Consider the following 15,335-nt stretch of genomic DNA (forward strand, 5'->3'; position numbering starts at 1 on the left):
GAGAGAATGGTTTGGTGTGGGAGTGGGCTGGTCCAGGAGAGAAAGTCTCTCTTAGGAAGCGGTCTGCAGCATGTAAAAGCCGGAGAACCACCAATGTAGCGCATTCCGGGGGCAAAACAAATAAATGCTAAGGCAGCTGCGTCCCTGGCAGCCACAGTTCTGCACACAGGCGAACTCTTAAACGCGCACCAGCCCTGAGCTCCGGGCCACTTATCGGTGAGTGTGGCGAGCTGGCTTTCTTTACTCAGTCAGCCTGCAAGCCAGCGTCCTGCAGCTCCGTCCCAGAGCAACAGCGAGAGCGGACCTGAGGCTGCTTTGGCCATGCGGGTGAGGAGCAGCAGCCGCGCACGGCGACCCCACACAGGTCGGGATGCTGCGGTGCGAGCTCGCAGGTGTGTGAGCCGGCAGTGCCTGTAGCCCAGGGAAGGCACACGGGCTCAGGGTCCCCGGGTGGGCACACGGCCGCCGCGGTCGCTGTCCCGGCGGCGGAGCAGGGGGTGTGTGCTGGCCGGCTGACAGACACCCGGACACACAGGCGCACTCTCCGGCGGCAGCCCATTTGCTGGAGGGGTGTGCATGTGCGTGCGAGGGAGTGGAAAGGGGTGGCGGGATGGAGGGAGGGCGGCCGAGGGAAAGTCTGACACTCGGCGCAGAAGGAGCGAGACCCTCTGCCGCCGCCGGGGAGGAGCCGCCGCTCTCGGAACGCCTCCGACAGCCGGGCCCGGGCCCGGCCCCGCTGCGCTCCGGCCGCTCTCCGGCCCCGGCAGGTACCGGCCGGCCCCGCGGCTCCGCGGCAGCCGGGGCACTTTCCGCCGCGGATGAGGGGTGGAGGGCGGGGTGGGAAGGGGAGCGGGGTCCCCTCTGCCTGACCCGGAGCCTCCGCTCCCCCTGCCCCGGGCGCCGGCAGGAGCGGAGCGGTGCCGGCACCTGGCGGCACTCGGGCCACCTGCCTCGCTGTCAGCGGGGAGATGGGGCTGGCTTAGGAAAGGGCTAGGCTCTGCCAGGGGTCGGCTTGGGGCTGAAGGGAGAGAAGGAGTTAGTTTTGGGGAGCGGGGCGTAGAGGCTGTGATATGAGAGAGGAGTTGGTGTCCTCAGCCCCGCACCCCTGCTCCTGCTCCGCAGAGGTGGCTCCGGGCTCTGGGAAGGCAGCAGGGCACGATCAGCCCGTGCTCCTCAGCAGAACTGTTCCTTGCTGAAGCGGTGGCAGAATTCCTTCCTTTCTACACGGTCCTCCAGCATCGCCGTGAGCGCGGCTGCTGAGCGCGTCCATCCCTTGGGAGCGCAGAGCACCTGGCTGGCCGGGCTGCTCGCTGAAAGGAGATCATTCGCCTGCTCACAGGGACCACTAACGCTTCACTCTGGGAAGGAACTCCCAGGGTGGAAAGCTCCTTGTTTTGCAGCGAATATTGCAAAATGAAAGTTGCTGCTTGTAGAAGGGAAGCATTCCTGAGCGCGTTAGGTAATCGGTGACTGTGCTGCAGGAGCACAAAGCAGCCACCTATGTTTCCTCAAACAGAGCTTCACTTTGACTTGAATTGGGGCAGCTTGTCCAAAAATAATAGAAATAAATGGGACCAGCAACTGAGAAAGCAGCAGTTCACACTGTCTGTATCTCTGACAGAGGCCAGAAAGTGCAGGCAAGAACTTGAGGAATTGTAGCATGTCACTTTCTCTCTTTTACTTGCAAATCTGGGGGACAAGAAAAGAGACTTGATTTCCGTGTTTACCATTTGGAGATGTTTAATGCTAATTGGCACGCCACTTCTATACTGTTTTTCAAGTCTTCATTAGTATAATTGATGTGATTTTTCATCTTTGCCTTTTAATTAGTTTATTTAGGTTATTATGGTCTTGGTCCAGAAAAACCACATCATCTCCTGCAAAGTGCAAGAGCCAAAGTCTTCTGTGAAAGTTGGATGTCTAAATAGTTTTCTAAAGAGGAATTGGAGTATTTTAATCCATAACTATAAACCTGCTGTCAAACAGAGATATCCAAATTCAGCAGGTGCCACACCTCTTTTTCTTAAAATTTCCAAGACAAGTCCTGCTCTGAGATGTCTCATAAATTGAACCATTTTCGCCTTGATCAGGCTGAGCAGCTTGGCTTCACTTTTAGTTGAACTTTATTTTGGCTTGGACATCCAGACTAGCCTGAGATCCAGGAACTAAATTTGCTTTCCCTCTTACGACTGGATCGATCCAGCAGGGATTCTCAGGGTGTGGGCAGCAGAACAGGCTCCCAGTAAGTGCAGTGCTGAAGCACTGAGAGTTGTGCTCTAGACCAGGCAGAAGTGTTGTGAAACCCAGTCTCCTACAGTCAGTGTGTGGGCTCTGCCCATTGAGTGCTTTAACCAGAGATGGAAATAGCAGCTTCACCAGTCTCTTCTGTGTCTGAAAATACAAAAGCTGGTAGGTGCTTTCAGGACAGTAATCCCAAGAAGGGAGAAGTGTACTTAGTACTGAGTAAGGTGACTAATACGGGAAAGATATCATTTCAAGTTGTATTCCTGCCCTCAGCTTTATCTTGGGGAGTAGCTATGGTCAGATCCCCAGAAGACTGATAGCTCTTTCTGACCCCACTCCTAAGTACTGGCCTTTGCCTGCTTCTTTCCCAACTGCAGGTTGTGCCACAACCAACCTTCCAAAGCACTGTAATTGCTCTGGTCTTCCTTCTGCTTCCCAATGGTTTTGTTTTGTTTTGTTTTGTTGTTTTTTTTTGTTTTGTTTTGTTTTCTGAGAGGTGATGTTTTCACTGCAGATACCACTCTGTTCATTATGCAAATTGTGCTGCAGCCTGGACATTCTACTGGGATTTGCAATTGAATTAAATGAAACAAAGCTGGAGGGGGGGGGGGGGCAGTTTTAATTAAGCTAGAGTGTTAAATGGAAATAGATGTTGTTCATTGGGAAAGAGCCCCTTAAAGTGTTTGAGGATACTGCATCTTTATTACTCAGAGATTAAGTAATGATAATTAAGAAGCTAACCATGTAAAGAGCAAAGGGAAAGGAGGAAGCACTCCCAACAGCACCTATCCTTGCTTTGATCCTAGCAGAAGGGATGTAAGTGCTCAGCCTCTCTTCCATGTCACAAAACAAGCAGAGGAGCCAATGTCCCCACACAGTCAGGATCTTTACAATTTACCTGGCAGAAAGCCATAATCATTGGAGTCACCCTGTGAGCCTGCTGTTAGCTCAGGGTGGCCAAAATAATGATGTCTTTCTGGATTCTTTTTTAATCCCTGTTTTGTTTTTCCCCTCATTCTTTTTGCTGTTGAAAATCCAGCATCTGTAATCTCAGGTGCCGCTTCATTGTGTGTCACTGCAACGTAGACGTGCCGGTCACCTGTGGATCCAGAGGCTGATTCATCAGCTGGGAATCAGCTGAATTCCCAGCACATGCCAGGATTTCTTTGGCTAAAACCCCTGGTGCTGGAATTGGCCACTGAGCCACCTCTGTATGCTTTGAGGTTTCCTCCGTGAGGGAATCCTTTGGGGCTGGTTAAGCAGGCTTTCCCACCGCGCTCTCCTGGCAAGGCAGCCTGCGGGATTGCCGGAGCTGTATTTGGCCCTTTGTCTTTTTAACCCCTGGAAAGAGCCAAAGGTGTGTGCTAAATGCCATTAAATCAGATACACGCAGGGAACATGCGGTGTGTTTGTTTTCCTTGCTTTCTGGATTTTCTCCAGCTGCAAACAAGCAACAGAGAAGCTCACAGTAAAGCCATGTGCATGAGACGTGAAGCCTAGTGGCTGTATTTATGTGTGAAGGAAATTTTGCTCCATGGGTATGCTATTTTTAGCTTTTTTATAGTGCTGCACCTCTGTCACACTTCTCAACACAGTTTCCCCCTGCCCCAACATTTCTGTCTGGGTTTTATATATTTTATAAACTCAGCAATGGCAGTGAGTCATTATTTAAATAATCCCTGTATAAATCTTTAGCCCTTTTATCTTCTCCTTTCTATCCTTGTGTATTCAGAAAGGCCCCTCTCTGATATTGTTGGGTTTTTTCCATGTTCTAGAGCCATGCTGTGAGAACCTGCAAGTGTTATCTGACAGTGGGTGATAGAAAAAAAGAGAAAAAGTAAAAAGAAAAAAAAGCACAGCCATTCTATTCTGCTCTCCCCAGCTTAGATGGATCCAACGTCACATGGAGGGGATCCAGGATGAGTCAGGAAACAGTGCTGTGATCCAAAATTCCACTTTGCATTACAGCTGGGAGGCAGCATTTAGCATCATGTGGATTTATATTTTTTTAACGGGAACTGCAAAATAATTTATGGAAGTCACATAACCTAATGGGCAGAAGAGATAACAGTAAGCCAAGAAGAACCTGGATTCCCATCTGGGTTGAATCATTGACTCAACTGACTATCAGTCTGATGGGTGTGGTAGTTTAAGCCTGGGACATTATACTGGTCTTAACTAAGTCATTGCACTTCCCCACATCGTAACTGGAAAATGTGATTAATGTTCAGAGCTCTGTTGGTACCTGAGAGTTTCCTTAATAGTTTCCCTGGTCAGATCCAGCACGGGACATTAGAGACATTTATTTCAAGCTTAATTTTCAGGATAAATCCTAAACAGCTCAGAACATATATGGCTAAAGACAAATTCATGCTTTAGAGCTTATATGTGCATGGAGACCTGTAACTCGTGAGGATTTTCTGCACAGCATGAATTTCACACTGTGTGTATTACTCAGCTTTCAGTAACACTTGTCCTTTTTTGTACATCTTTGCATGTTTTTCTTCCTGTGCTGCTATACACAGAAGAGTTGTGTGAGCATTTCCTTATAATGTGGTCAGTTTAAAAGCAAAATAAATAACCATAATTAAACTAATTCCAATTTAGTTGGTCAGAGAAGCAGGAGACTTGCAGGAAGCAGATGTCATGCAGCAAAAGAGAGGCTAAAACCTCTGTAACATCTAAACATGCTCCAATGACGTGCTGGGTTGTTGTTACTTTCTTATTTTTTTTTTTTTTCTCTGAGGGGATGGGCAGAAGTTACCAATTTTCCTGGAACATCCTCTTCCAAAATTCCTGAAGACACTGCAGCACCAAGTCTGATCTCATCTTGTGTCAGCATAACTCATGCCTAAATGCACTAGGAACAGAAAGCCTAGGATTAACTAAAATTATACAAAACTAAGGCTGTCATAAAATGAAAGACTTGGGCCTGTTCTCAGTCTGTCTGTACTCAGTGACTTCAAGAGACTTAAGCACATGTTTAAAGATAGGCTGCTGTGTAAAATGCTGTCTTGAAAGAGTTACTTTCTTAAAGTCTTAAGCCTAGACTGGGATTGAACCTTTTAAAAGTTAAGTGCAGTCTTGAAGGCTGGTGTGATCAAATACTCCAGCTTAATCTTGGCTAGAATTTTAGGATTTTGAATAGCTAGATCTAGTGGTATGTGCCTACCTAGCTTGTTGTATTCCCCTGGAATTTATCAATGACACACTCCATATAATTGTGGTTACTTTTTGTCTGTCTAAAATCCTTTTTTGGTTTTGCAAGGGAGAGACTGCAAAGAGGGAGTATGTAAAAAATTCTTTCTTAACCAGAAGCAAAAAGTTGATTTTTTTTCCCCTTCCACAATGAAGAATTAAAACAATGTCTGTTGCTCTCATGCTTAATGTCAGAATCTCTGCTAAAAAATAGTAAGAAGAAATATGATGAATTTTTCATATGGAACTTATTCCCTGTAATTGTATAATGCATATGTGTTAGGTTTTATGAAGGCTTATGCTAAAAGGCTTTAGAACAGTGTAATAAAGGAAAAATGCTCACAACATCCTTGGATATCCAGAAAGCTCCACTTTGAGAGCAGGAAATAAAACAAAGGGCAATGACAAGTAGTAATAGGCTGTTGGAAGTGTAGTTCCTTTTCTCCAAGATTTACAGTAAGAACCAGCTCTAACTGTAAAGTTCTCTGCACTGTCATAATCTGTAGCTTTGGAGAATGTAGCATTCTCATATCCATTCTCTTACCTTGTGAATAAAAGGTTCCACCTGCATATAAATTACCTTTAAATAAATTCTTTACTTAATTTCATGTGTTACTTCCTTTTTTTAAGTGGGTACCTGAAAACCTTTATTAAGAACATAAATAGATCTTCAAAGCTCCTACTATATTATGTTCTACTAGTAGAGCAGTCATATATCTCTGAAGATCCATTTTTGTTCAAAAGAAATCAGAGAAGACACAGGAACAAATTTGTCGCTTGTGTTCATATAGTCATTAGTTACAAGGAGTGGGCCTTTTCTCATTCAGACAAGCTTTTATTAATTTATTAACTGTGTTTCAGTAGTAGTATTGGGAGGGGTCTGTCAGACATTGTAGAGTCATAAAATGGTTTGGGTTGGAAGGGAACTTGAGGATCATCAAGTTCCAAGCCCCTGCCACAGGATTCATTTGGGATCCTCAATGATGAGCTCTCACAGCAGACAGATACGGGTAGGGTCAAGTCTTTTACTTCTGCCAATATTTAAAATAAAAACAAAACTGTAGCAGAAGTCTTTAGCACATCTGTCAGGGGCTCAGGTGCTGAGGTGACCTGGAAAAGGGGTTGTTGGTGTTGATGGTGTTCTGGAGCGTGGCTTTCTCAGCCACCTCAGTTCCACAGTTTAGTGAGTGCTCTGTTGTCAGGCCCAACAGAAAGAGACTGGCTTTGCATGGCTGCTGTACCATCTTCCAGGGATGAGACTTCTTTTACTGATCTGCCCCAGATTTTGGTATCAGTGTTGATATTTCCTATTTGGTACTGAGCCACACCACTGAATTAATCATAACGACACCAATGCTACCTGTTCCTGAAGGAGCGTGCTATCCATGGAGCTGCTGGATGAAAAGTGCTGGGAGAGGAGGATCTTCTCCTTTCAGTCTGTGGGAGAGCTGGGCACACTTGGAGATGTGCCCAGCTCTGCAGGTGAGGTGGGCAGAGCAGTGCCTGTTCCTGAGCACCACAGGCACTGAGCAGCCATGGCTCTGTTGTGTGTGCACCTTGTGGCACAGGTGCTGTGGGCAGGGGTGGCGACGTGTAAAGCCTGGAAACAGCAAAAGACAGTTTTATCCTGGTCTTTAAGGCTGAACTTGGCTGACTGAAGAGTCAGTTAGTATCATAAATCTCTGTTATTAATCTGATTTTTTTCCTAAAACTATTTTAGTAGGCAAGGATGCTTTACATAACTACAGCCTGAATCATTGTGGTCAGTTGATCTGATGCCTTATACAATCTGTAATCTTGTCAGAAGTGAGGTTTTTCTCAGACCTTATGAAATCCAAGGTGTTTATTTTAAGACTCAATTTATTATTTTGCAAATTGAACCCAAAGCTTTAAGGAAAAGCTGACTTGAAATGTCACCCCCACCTAACTGAGGAAGAAGTGAGAGAATCTGCACTAAAAGGAAGCTACTAACATTGTTCTGGCCCAAGGGTCTTTTAGGGTCTTTCCAGAAAAAAAAAAAAGAAAAAAAGGTGCATTTAGCTGTGCTCCTGTGTGCTGCCTGTCTTTTTAAGATTAATGTCCTGGGTAATACTGTTTGTAGTATACAGGTTTGTTTTGGAGTTACGATTTGGTGTTCAGAGTCCTTCAGTAACATCTACAAAAAGCAGATATATTTCATCTCATAAAGCTGCCTCAGCTTGAAAAAAAAATAAAAAATGGATTACATGTCTGTGATTTGGTTTTTAGGGTTTTATTGTTGGTGGTTTTTTGGGGGTTTTTTGTTTGTTTGTTTGTTTTATTTCTCTAAAGAGTTTTACACTTCTAAGTAGAGATAAATTGCTATGTTGTCCTCAGGAGACTGAAGCTCCTGTGTCCTTTGCTTCCTGTGACTTTGCTACAGCTCATTACTTTCCTAAATGGCAACACAAGCACCATTATGAAACTCATAACACAGACGATTATCTCCTCAATGGTACTTAAAATCAAATCCTTCCTACTTGGTGAAGGATGAGTTACTGTGCTTTGGCTCCCTAAGTGATGGAATGATGGAAGGTTTGTTTTTTTCCTGTATTTGTTGCTGTTGTATGTTGATGTGTAAGGATGAAGAATGAGTACTGAGGCACAATACACTGCTGAAAGCTTCAGTGCCAATTTCTCTGGTTTTTCACAACCTGACAGAAAAGCAGAAGGTGTGTGCAGCAAACAGTGCAGGGAGTTTGTCTCAATCCCAAACATTTGCTTTCAAAACAAGAGAAAAAAGAAAATAAGCAGAATGCAATTGTTATCTTCCGTTTAAAAGCCAAGGTGTGGTATATACTTTTTTTTTCCCGCTGTGCTGAGTCTGTGCTACTGCCAGCACATCCTGTGGCACAAAGGCTTGGTCTTTCTTAACAGGAGCTGAGCATCCTTACTTTTAGCAGCAGCAGTTCTCCAGGTGGTTTCAAGTCACAGGACAATCTGTGCCTGCTTCCAAACTCCCCTCTGAAATTTCATCTTGTTCCTACAGTTAAACTCTCTCTCGTGCTTGTGTCAAAGCTTCAGGCATAGGTTTCCTGTATCCTCTCAATTCCCAGAAATGCCCCTGACATGATGAAAATCTCTCACCTCCCCAGGGGGACTCCACTCTAGCAGTCTGACATGTAGCGTGTTAAACTGTTAAAGGGAGAGAATTCAGACAGATTTCGTGTCTTGTGCCAGGTTTTCAGGACAATGGCAGAAATTCCTTTGTGATAACATTGATATCACAGGCACAGCTGTTCTGCAGTTTGGTCAGTGATGAAATATGGATAGTCATTTTCTTAGTGAAGACAAGCTTTATTTCTATTTTTATCCTAGCTTACTACCATTATTTATGGGTAATAAAATTTGTTCTAGTAAATGGTGTTAATAAAAAAAAAGTACTTTCCATCCTTTCTGTGCTTTCCTTCCTTCCCCTACAAACAAGGTAAATGCCACTGAAGTGATGTGAGAAAAGCATTTTGGAATGTGTATGGATTTGTTGTGCTTTATTTTCCATCCAGGAATTCAACATGACACAATGGAAAGTGGAATTTGACATGTCCAAGATAAAGTATTAGACAATCTATAAAGTGCTGCACTCATCTTTATAAGAGAGGTAGTGTGTAAGGCCAGAATAACTGGGACACAGTGGCTTTGATAACAAGCAGCATTGTTATCTTCAGTGCAAGCATCAGCAGAGATTACAGTGGCCTGTTGTGCTGGCCCTGGGGGAATCTCACAAGGCCTTGCAGTAGGCAGTGTACAATTTGTTTTCATTCTTTTCTCAGCAAAATACTGGTTTGATGCTTGGAAAGCATGACCCTGTTTAAATTGTGCTGACTCTCTTCATCCTGGTTTGAGCCACATGGGAGAAGAGACGTGAGCACAAGCAATTAGAAAAGTTGAAAAGGTGCTGAGAGAGGATGGAGAAATTAGTGATTGACAATGAGCAGTTTGTTCTGAAGAGCCACCAAGACTCTGTGGGCCTTGTGCTCAGGATTCAGGATCCTCAGTCGGTGTCTCTGGTATTCTCTCCTAGAAGATCAGGGGCTTTTTCCAGCTTGTTGTACTAAATCTCACTGATGGGATCTGGTCTAAGATGCCCTTATACTATATTATGAAAATCTTCCCAGGCTTAGCCTGTGTGTGCCACTGCCCAGAAGGAGAACCCAGCTATGCTGTGGAGGCTGCAGCAACTGCTCAGAGCTCTTTTTGGACATCTCAAGTTGAAGATGTGACCTCAGTCCCATGAGTGTCTTTTCTTGTGTAGCAGTCATTTCCACCTCCTGCTTTTCTGTTAGGCTGGGAGAAAGTCCCAAAATAGGCATTTGAATTTTTGGCAGTGTTTGCTGCCTAAGCACTTACTCTTCATTCCCCTACAGAGATACAGTTCTGTGTGGGATTCTCTGGTGTGTGTAAAACTCTGAAGTAATTTGTTCCTCTGATGCTTTGCAAGACAGGTTGGAAACCCTGACACAGAACATGTTTCCTTGTTCTGAAGCTGGGTGATTGGGCAGAACTTTCTCATATTGGTGCAGGAGATTTAACTTCTTCTGTTTCAGAAGACGGACGAGGTAGTTCCATGCAAAATCTTGTTTTCTTGATATCCCCAGACACTGAATCTTATTTGGGCAATAAGAGCTATTCCACAAACAAATTACTGGATTCAATATAAGGGTAACTGTGTAAGGTTTTGGGGATCTAGTTAATACAGGTTAATATCAAGTAGTCCTCTAATAATCAGAAGTCCAAAAAACATTTTATAATTATTTCAATATCTTTCTTGAAAGATGCATGGTACTTTACCTGTGTGTTTCCCACAAGCAGTCCATACTCTATGCTCATGGTTTCTGAAAACAGAACATGGTTAGACTTTGATAATTCAAGGTTGATAGAGGATTGTTTTGATTAACTGGGAATCAAGGCAGCTATCCTAGAAGGGGAGAACTGCACTTGTTTAGTACCAGAAATACTGTTTATATCTTGTAATTTGCTTCAGTAATATGGGGCTGACACTCTACAGAAACTGGCTTTTCTGTTTCACTTTAATGAGATAATTGCCAAAAAAAAAAAATCTTTTCAAATGAAAGGAACAGGGTCTGGTTTATAAATTGACCCATATTGCAACCCAGGTGCAAGTTCCAGGCAAGTCAGAGTACATGCTTAGCATTCAGCAGTTCTCCCCAAGATTATTCTAAAAAGCACGTATCACCCAGTGCTGAGGCCTGCTCTGGACTGATAAAGTTTGTCTACATGTGGGAGTCAGCTACTGTTCAACTGGAATAACAGTGTGCAGAGTGGTATCTTCCTCACAGTGACTCTGCATGGCCTGGCACAGGGGGTCTGCCCTAAGGCTGTTGTTCACATTAAGCAAGTTGCTTCCAAATTAAGTAAGTTGTGTCCTTCTAATACACACTTCTGTGTGATGTGATTGCAGAGCAGCTAGTGTGCTGCTAATTCAGATTTTACTGTGTCTGGACTCTCATGCTGACATGCCCCAAGTATTTAAATTTTAAGGTCTTGGTCAATTACTTCTCTAAGTGCAAGAGACATGGTGTCAATGCCCTGTGCTGTGATGCAGAGCGCTCAGAAGCTGCATACCAGAGGAGAACTCTGAAGTGAATGTGGTGTTTTAACTGATTTTAGTGCAAGATCCAACTCTGGGCTGCTGTTCCTGTGTTTAGTCATATCACAGTAACATCTAAAAAATCCTGGGATTTTTGCCTCACTGTGCTCTTACTGCTAAGTTAAGATCTAAGGATAGCTTGGAGAAGAGCAGTAAAAGTGAGAAGGGAGGCTTGGAGTCAGGTTTGATTTATGAGGTAGAATAAAAGGCTTTGAGTGTGCATAGCTTGTTAGAGTTTGACAAAGAAGACAACATGACTGTAAATACTTCAAAAGTTTTATTCGAAAAACAGCAGAGGATTTGCTTGATGTTAAGGACATTCCAAAGGTTAGGACAGCAGCTCAGGAGACCTGGGGTTAATTCCATGACATATGTCCTTAAGGCAAGTCAATTCTGCTTAGATCCCAGCAAATTCCTCAGGGCACCCAACTGCCACTGCTTTGTCTACATCACTGAATATTTGTCAGCTGACTGAAAAACACCTAATTTAGACAATTAACTTGCTAAATACCTTTGCAGGTCTAGAACTTGGCCTCTACCTGCCTCAGCTGTATGTGTCTGTAAATGAGTAAAAATTACCATTTATCGCAGAAAGAGCGTGAGGATTACTTGTTTGGGAAGTATGAATGTTCAGGTACTGCAACAATGCAAGTACAGTGAGTGTAAAACCTAATTAAGATGGGATTTATTACACTTGTCTGAAGTGTTAGATGGTCACCTAATCTTCCTCTGTTTTCTGTACAGGATGAGGTGCTCCTGGGGCAATGCAGTATCTGAGCCAGGGGATGAATTATCTCAGCAGTGCCTGCCTCCACCCTCTCTGGAGGGAGCCAAGACAGTGCCTGAATTTTAGATGGTTGAAATTAGGCAAGAGGAATGTTAAGAATATAAGTATCAAATAAAATCAACTCAGCTTGATTTTAAGGGGAAAAAAATGTCTTTATTGAAAGCGTTTGCTGAAATGTTCTTTTAAAACAATTACAGAAACCACCTCAAAGAATTTGTGTTCTCTTCTTTTTATATCTTGTAAAACATTCAGGAAGTCTTTTATTAATATCTAAGTACATGATAGAGCTCCCATTTTTCCTGTTTACTTGAAGCAGTCCTTACACAGACTAGCAGCATCTCAAGAAGTGCTTCTGTGCTGTGTATTACTAAAAATGTTGTACAGCCTATATGTCCCATGTTATCTAGCACTGCACTTGAAAATCCAGATGTTAATAACTAAATGGGAGCTAAACTCTTCGGCAATCTGTTTCTGATGGCTCTTGTTTTCATACAACAGCCTAAGTAGTTGGAAATGCTGCTTTAGCTCTAGGTGGTTGCTGTCTCCTTTAAAAGGACTGATCCTCAGAGGAAATGCAGTTATGGACATTTGAAGGAAAAAAATTGTGGGAAAATTAAAGTTACTCAGAGAAGAGTTACAAAAATTTTGAGAGCTTCTATGGGCACCACTGGAGGTGCTTGTGTAAAGCAGTTGTAGGATGCTGGGGATCTGAGAAAAGACTAGGCAATACAGATTCGTGAGGAAGATCAGGATGACCTGAGGTCTCTGCTGAGCCATGCAGTAGCACAAATTCTCACTTCAAAGAAAGAGGAGCTTAATTTATCCTGTTGTTGGTGTGACTTGGTGTTAGTCCTTTCCCCCCTTGGACTATCATGTTCATTACCCTGCAGTGACTTTGTGAGTAGTTTGCTCTTTTTGATTTGCACTCTTGAAAGAAGAGGGCTGATTTCAGGCTTTGTCTCTCTTGTTTTGATAGCTCCCACCTCCAGCCCCTCCAGAGCTCATCTTCACACAGCTGGAATCTGACTTCCCTCACAATTGCTTGTCACTTCCCTACTTGCCTGGCTCTGCAGGGAATGGGAGAATCCCTTTGCTCTTCAGCCCTTGTCCTCTGGCTCATCTGGTGATGAAGAGACAGGGCTGTGTGAGCAATCAGTCACTTCAGGGACAGGGCCCTGGTGTCAGCCTGTGGATTTCCAGTATGATACTGGACTAGACTTAAGCTTGGGAATGTTTAAAATATGCTCAATTCAGAAGTGTTTGCAAGAATTTACATTTATTGTTTTTATTTAACCTTGCAGACCCAACTCCATTGCTTTGGAAATCAGAGCTGAACAGTCCTAAAAACTTAGAGGGAGATTTAGGGTTTGCACAGAGGACCTAAACACAGTGGGGATTTTATGCATGTGTAAAGCAGTCGTGACTCTGATGAGGAGATGGAATAAGTACTCCCTAATTTCATAAATGCATTTGGGTCACAAGGCCATGAGCTTAAAAGCCCATGTTCAACCAAAGTGAGACTTAGTGAGTTAGGTGAGAGGTGCACCCATTGCTTGTTCCCTGGACAGCCTGGGCTTAAATTAAGATGTGTTTCTTGACACCAGAAGGACTCTTGGCTGTTCCTGCTGCAGGCAATGTGTAAGGGAATAAAGACAGAGATTATGTGAATTGGACTGACATCAGCTGCCTTCTGGGCTCCCTTGACACCCCAGAATCACAATCCCCCTGTGAGTCACTCCAAACCTGTGATTTCACATCACCCACTTTGTGCCCTAATTCAGCAGGCAGTGAAAGATGTTTACAAGTGCCCAGAGCCTTGGACATGAGGAGTCCGTGTATGAGAGTTTGTCCATAGGTCACTGCAGGTTGCAAAAAGCCATGGTACTGTGGACAGAGAGAAAACAGACAGCAGTGACAGGAACTGTGCACTGCTTATATATTTCCAAGTAGCTGTTGTGCTCTGCCTGTCACTCTTGCTAACAACTGTCTCACTTTTTCCTCTGACTGTTCTCTCCATCTGGTCTCATTCAGTATGGATTTAGACTACAGGCAAGGAGGAGAGGCCCTTGCATCCTACTTGATAGTATGTGCAGCACTATGGGGTCCTGCCCTGGCTGGAGCCTCTAGGCACTGTCCCAGTGTAAATAATACATAAAAATAGATCAGCGTGTAACGTTGATCAAGAAAACCATACAGAGACCTACCAGTGTTTTAGTATTGAATTGCTCTACTGTCTACCATAGGGTTCCTGCAGTAACTTGTTGTAATTTTCTGAATTAAATGACAGATCATACAAAGCCTTGTATCTATGGGCAGTGTGCAGGGAGCTTGGAGGAACGCTGTAATTGCTAAAATCAGGAAGCGAGCCAAAGATGATCTACAAGTATGTGGAAGAACACATCTTTTGTGGTGTTCAGGATTTTATCATTTTTTATTTTGGAGGCTTTCCAAGATTTAACAGCAAAAAGCAAGGAAAAAATTTGGAATTGAAGCAATCAGACCAAATTTCAGCTGCAGCAATAGCTGCAATAGCCTGGGCACTTGGAGAAGTTTCATCTCCTGTGGTACAGCACCAACTGCTTATGTTGCACCAGGTAGGATTACATCAAGCAAAACAACTAAGAAATGCAGCTTTTGAGGTATGCAAGTGCAATACACAACAAAAGTAGGTAGTATTATCACCTGCAGTGTTAAAATTCATCTGCACTCAGAGCCTCACTAGACTGTTTGCTGTATATAAAAAGCATGAATTGAAACTGATGAAAGAAATTAGCAAGTATGTTAGAGACCAAAAGTATACCTCAGAAATGAGGTAGGACTATTTTCATTCAGCTTGGAGTTGTGAAGGTGCAGAGATTTGCTCTTGCATGGTTAGAGGTAATTAATAGTTCCTTGCAATCAGTTTGATGGGATTGTTGATGGCTGTTTGGGAGGTGGAAATGGACAAGCCCATGGCCATTGAGGATATGTTTCTTGAGAGAGCAAAGCATTCAACCTGTAGCACCAATTCTGAGATGCTTTTCAAGAGAAATTGAGAGCATTTTCAAACTGTTGATCCACTTAAATCTGAAAGATAATTTTGTGTAAGTCCTTTTCTATTAAAGCATTCCTGGAGGTGCAAGTGCCAAGAACTGTGCGAGTGAGACTCCTAATTCTGTATCAGACAAAGTGGTGGCTCCTGATTTCAGTTTCTTCATGCTAAACAAAGTCATTCTGTTCTGAAGAAGTCTTTATACATGTAGGGAAGCTGTGTCTTTGGTTTGCACAGGTCCAGATAAACCCTTGAGAAAGTTTCTACCATTGCTTTCAGGAAGAGTTAGGCATATAGCAAGCAGCAAGAGAAGAGGTAAGCAGTTGTGCAGTCTCCATTCATATCATTCACACTCACACATTGGGGAAAGAATTCCCGGCTCATGAAGTGGGCTTAAAATTAGAAGAGAAACATCCCCAAGGCTTCTGGAGTAGTAGAAAAAGAAAAGA

The 15,335-nt window shown here is 43.6% G+C and overlaps 1 protein-coding gene across 1 annotated transcript in view; it reads left to right on the plus strand.

The window, feature by feature from the left end:
• Positions 1 to 611: 611 nt before the first annotated feature.
• LOC131573274 (semaphorin-3D-like) overlaps positions 612 to 15,335 on the plus strand; it is a 134,335-nt gene continuing 119,611 nt past the window's right edge. Inside the window, exon 1 of the mRNA XM_058827068.1 lies at positions 612 to 767. The gene's annotated coding sequence lies outside the window, so the exon portion shown is untranslated. The remainder of the gene's footprint in view (positions 768 to 15,335) is intronic.

The sequence above is a fragment of the Poecile atricapillus genome, chromosome Z (assembly GCF_030490865.1).
Source record: "Poecile atricapillus isolate bPoeAtr1 chromosome Z, bPoeAtr1.hap1, whole genome shotgun sequence".
Taxonomy (NCBI): Eukaryota; Metazoa; Chordata; class Aves; order Passeriformes; family Paridae; genus Poecile; species Poecile atricapillus.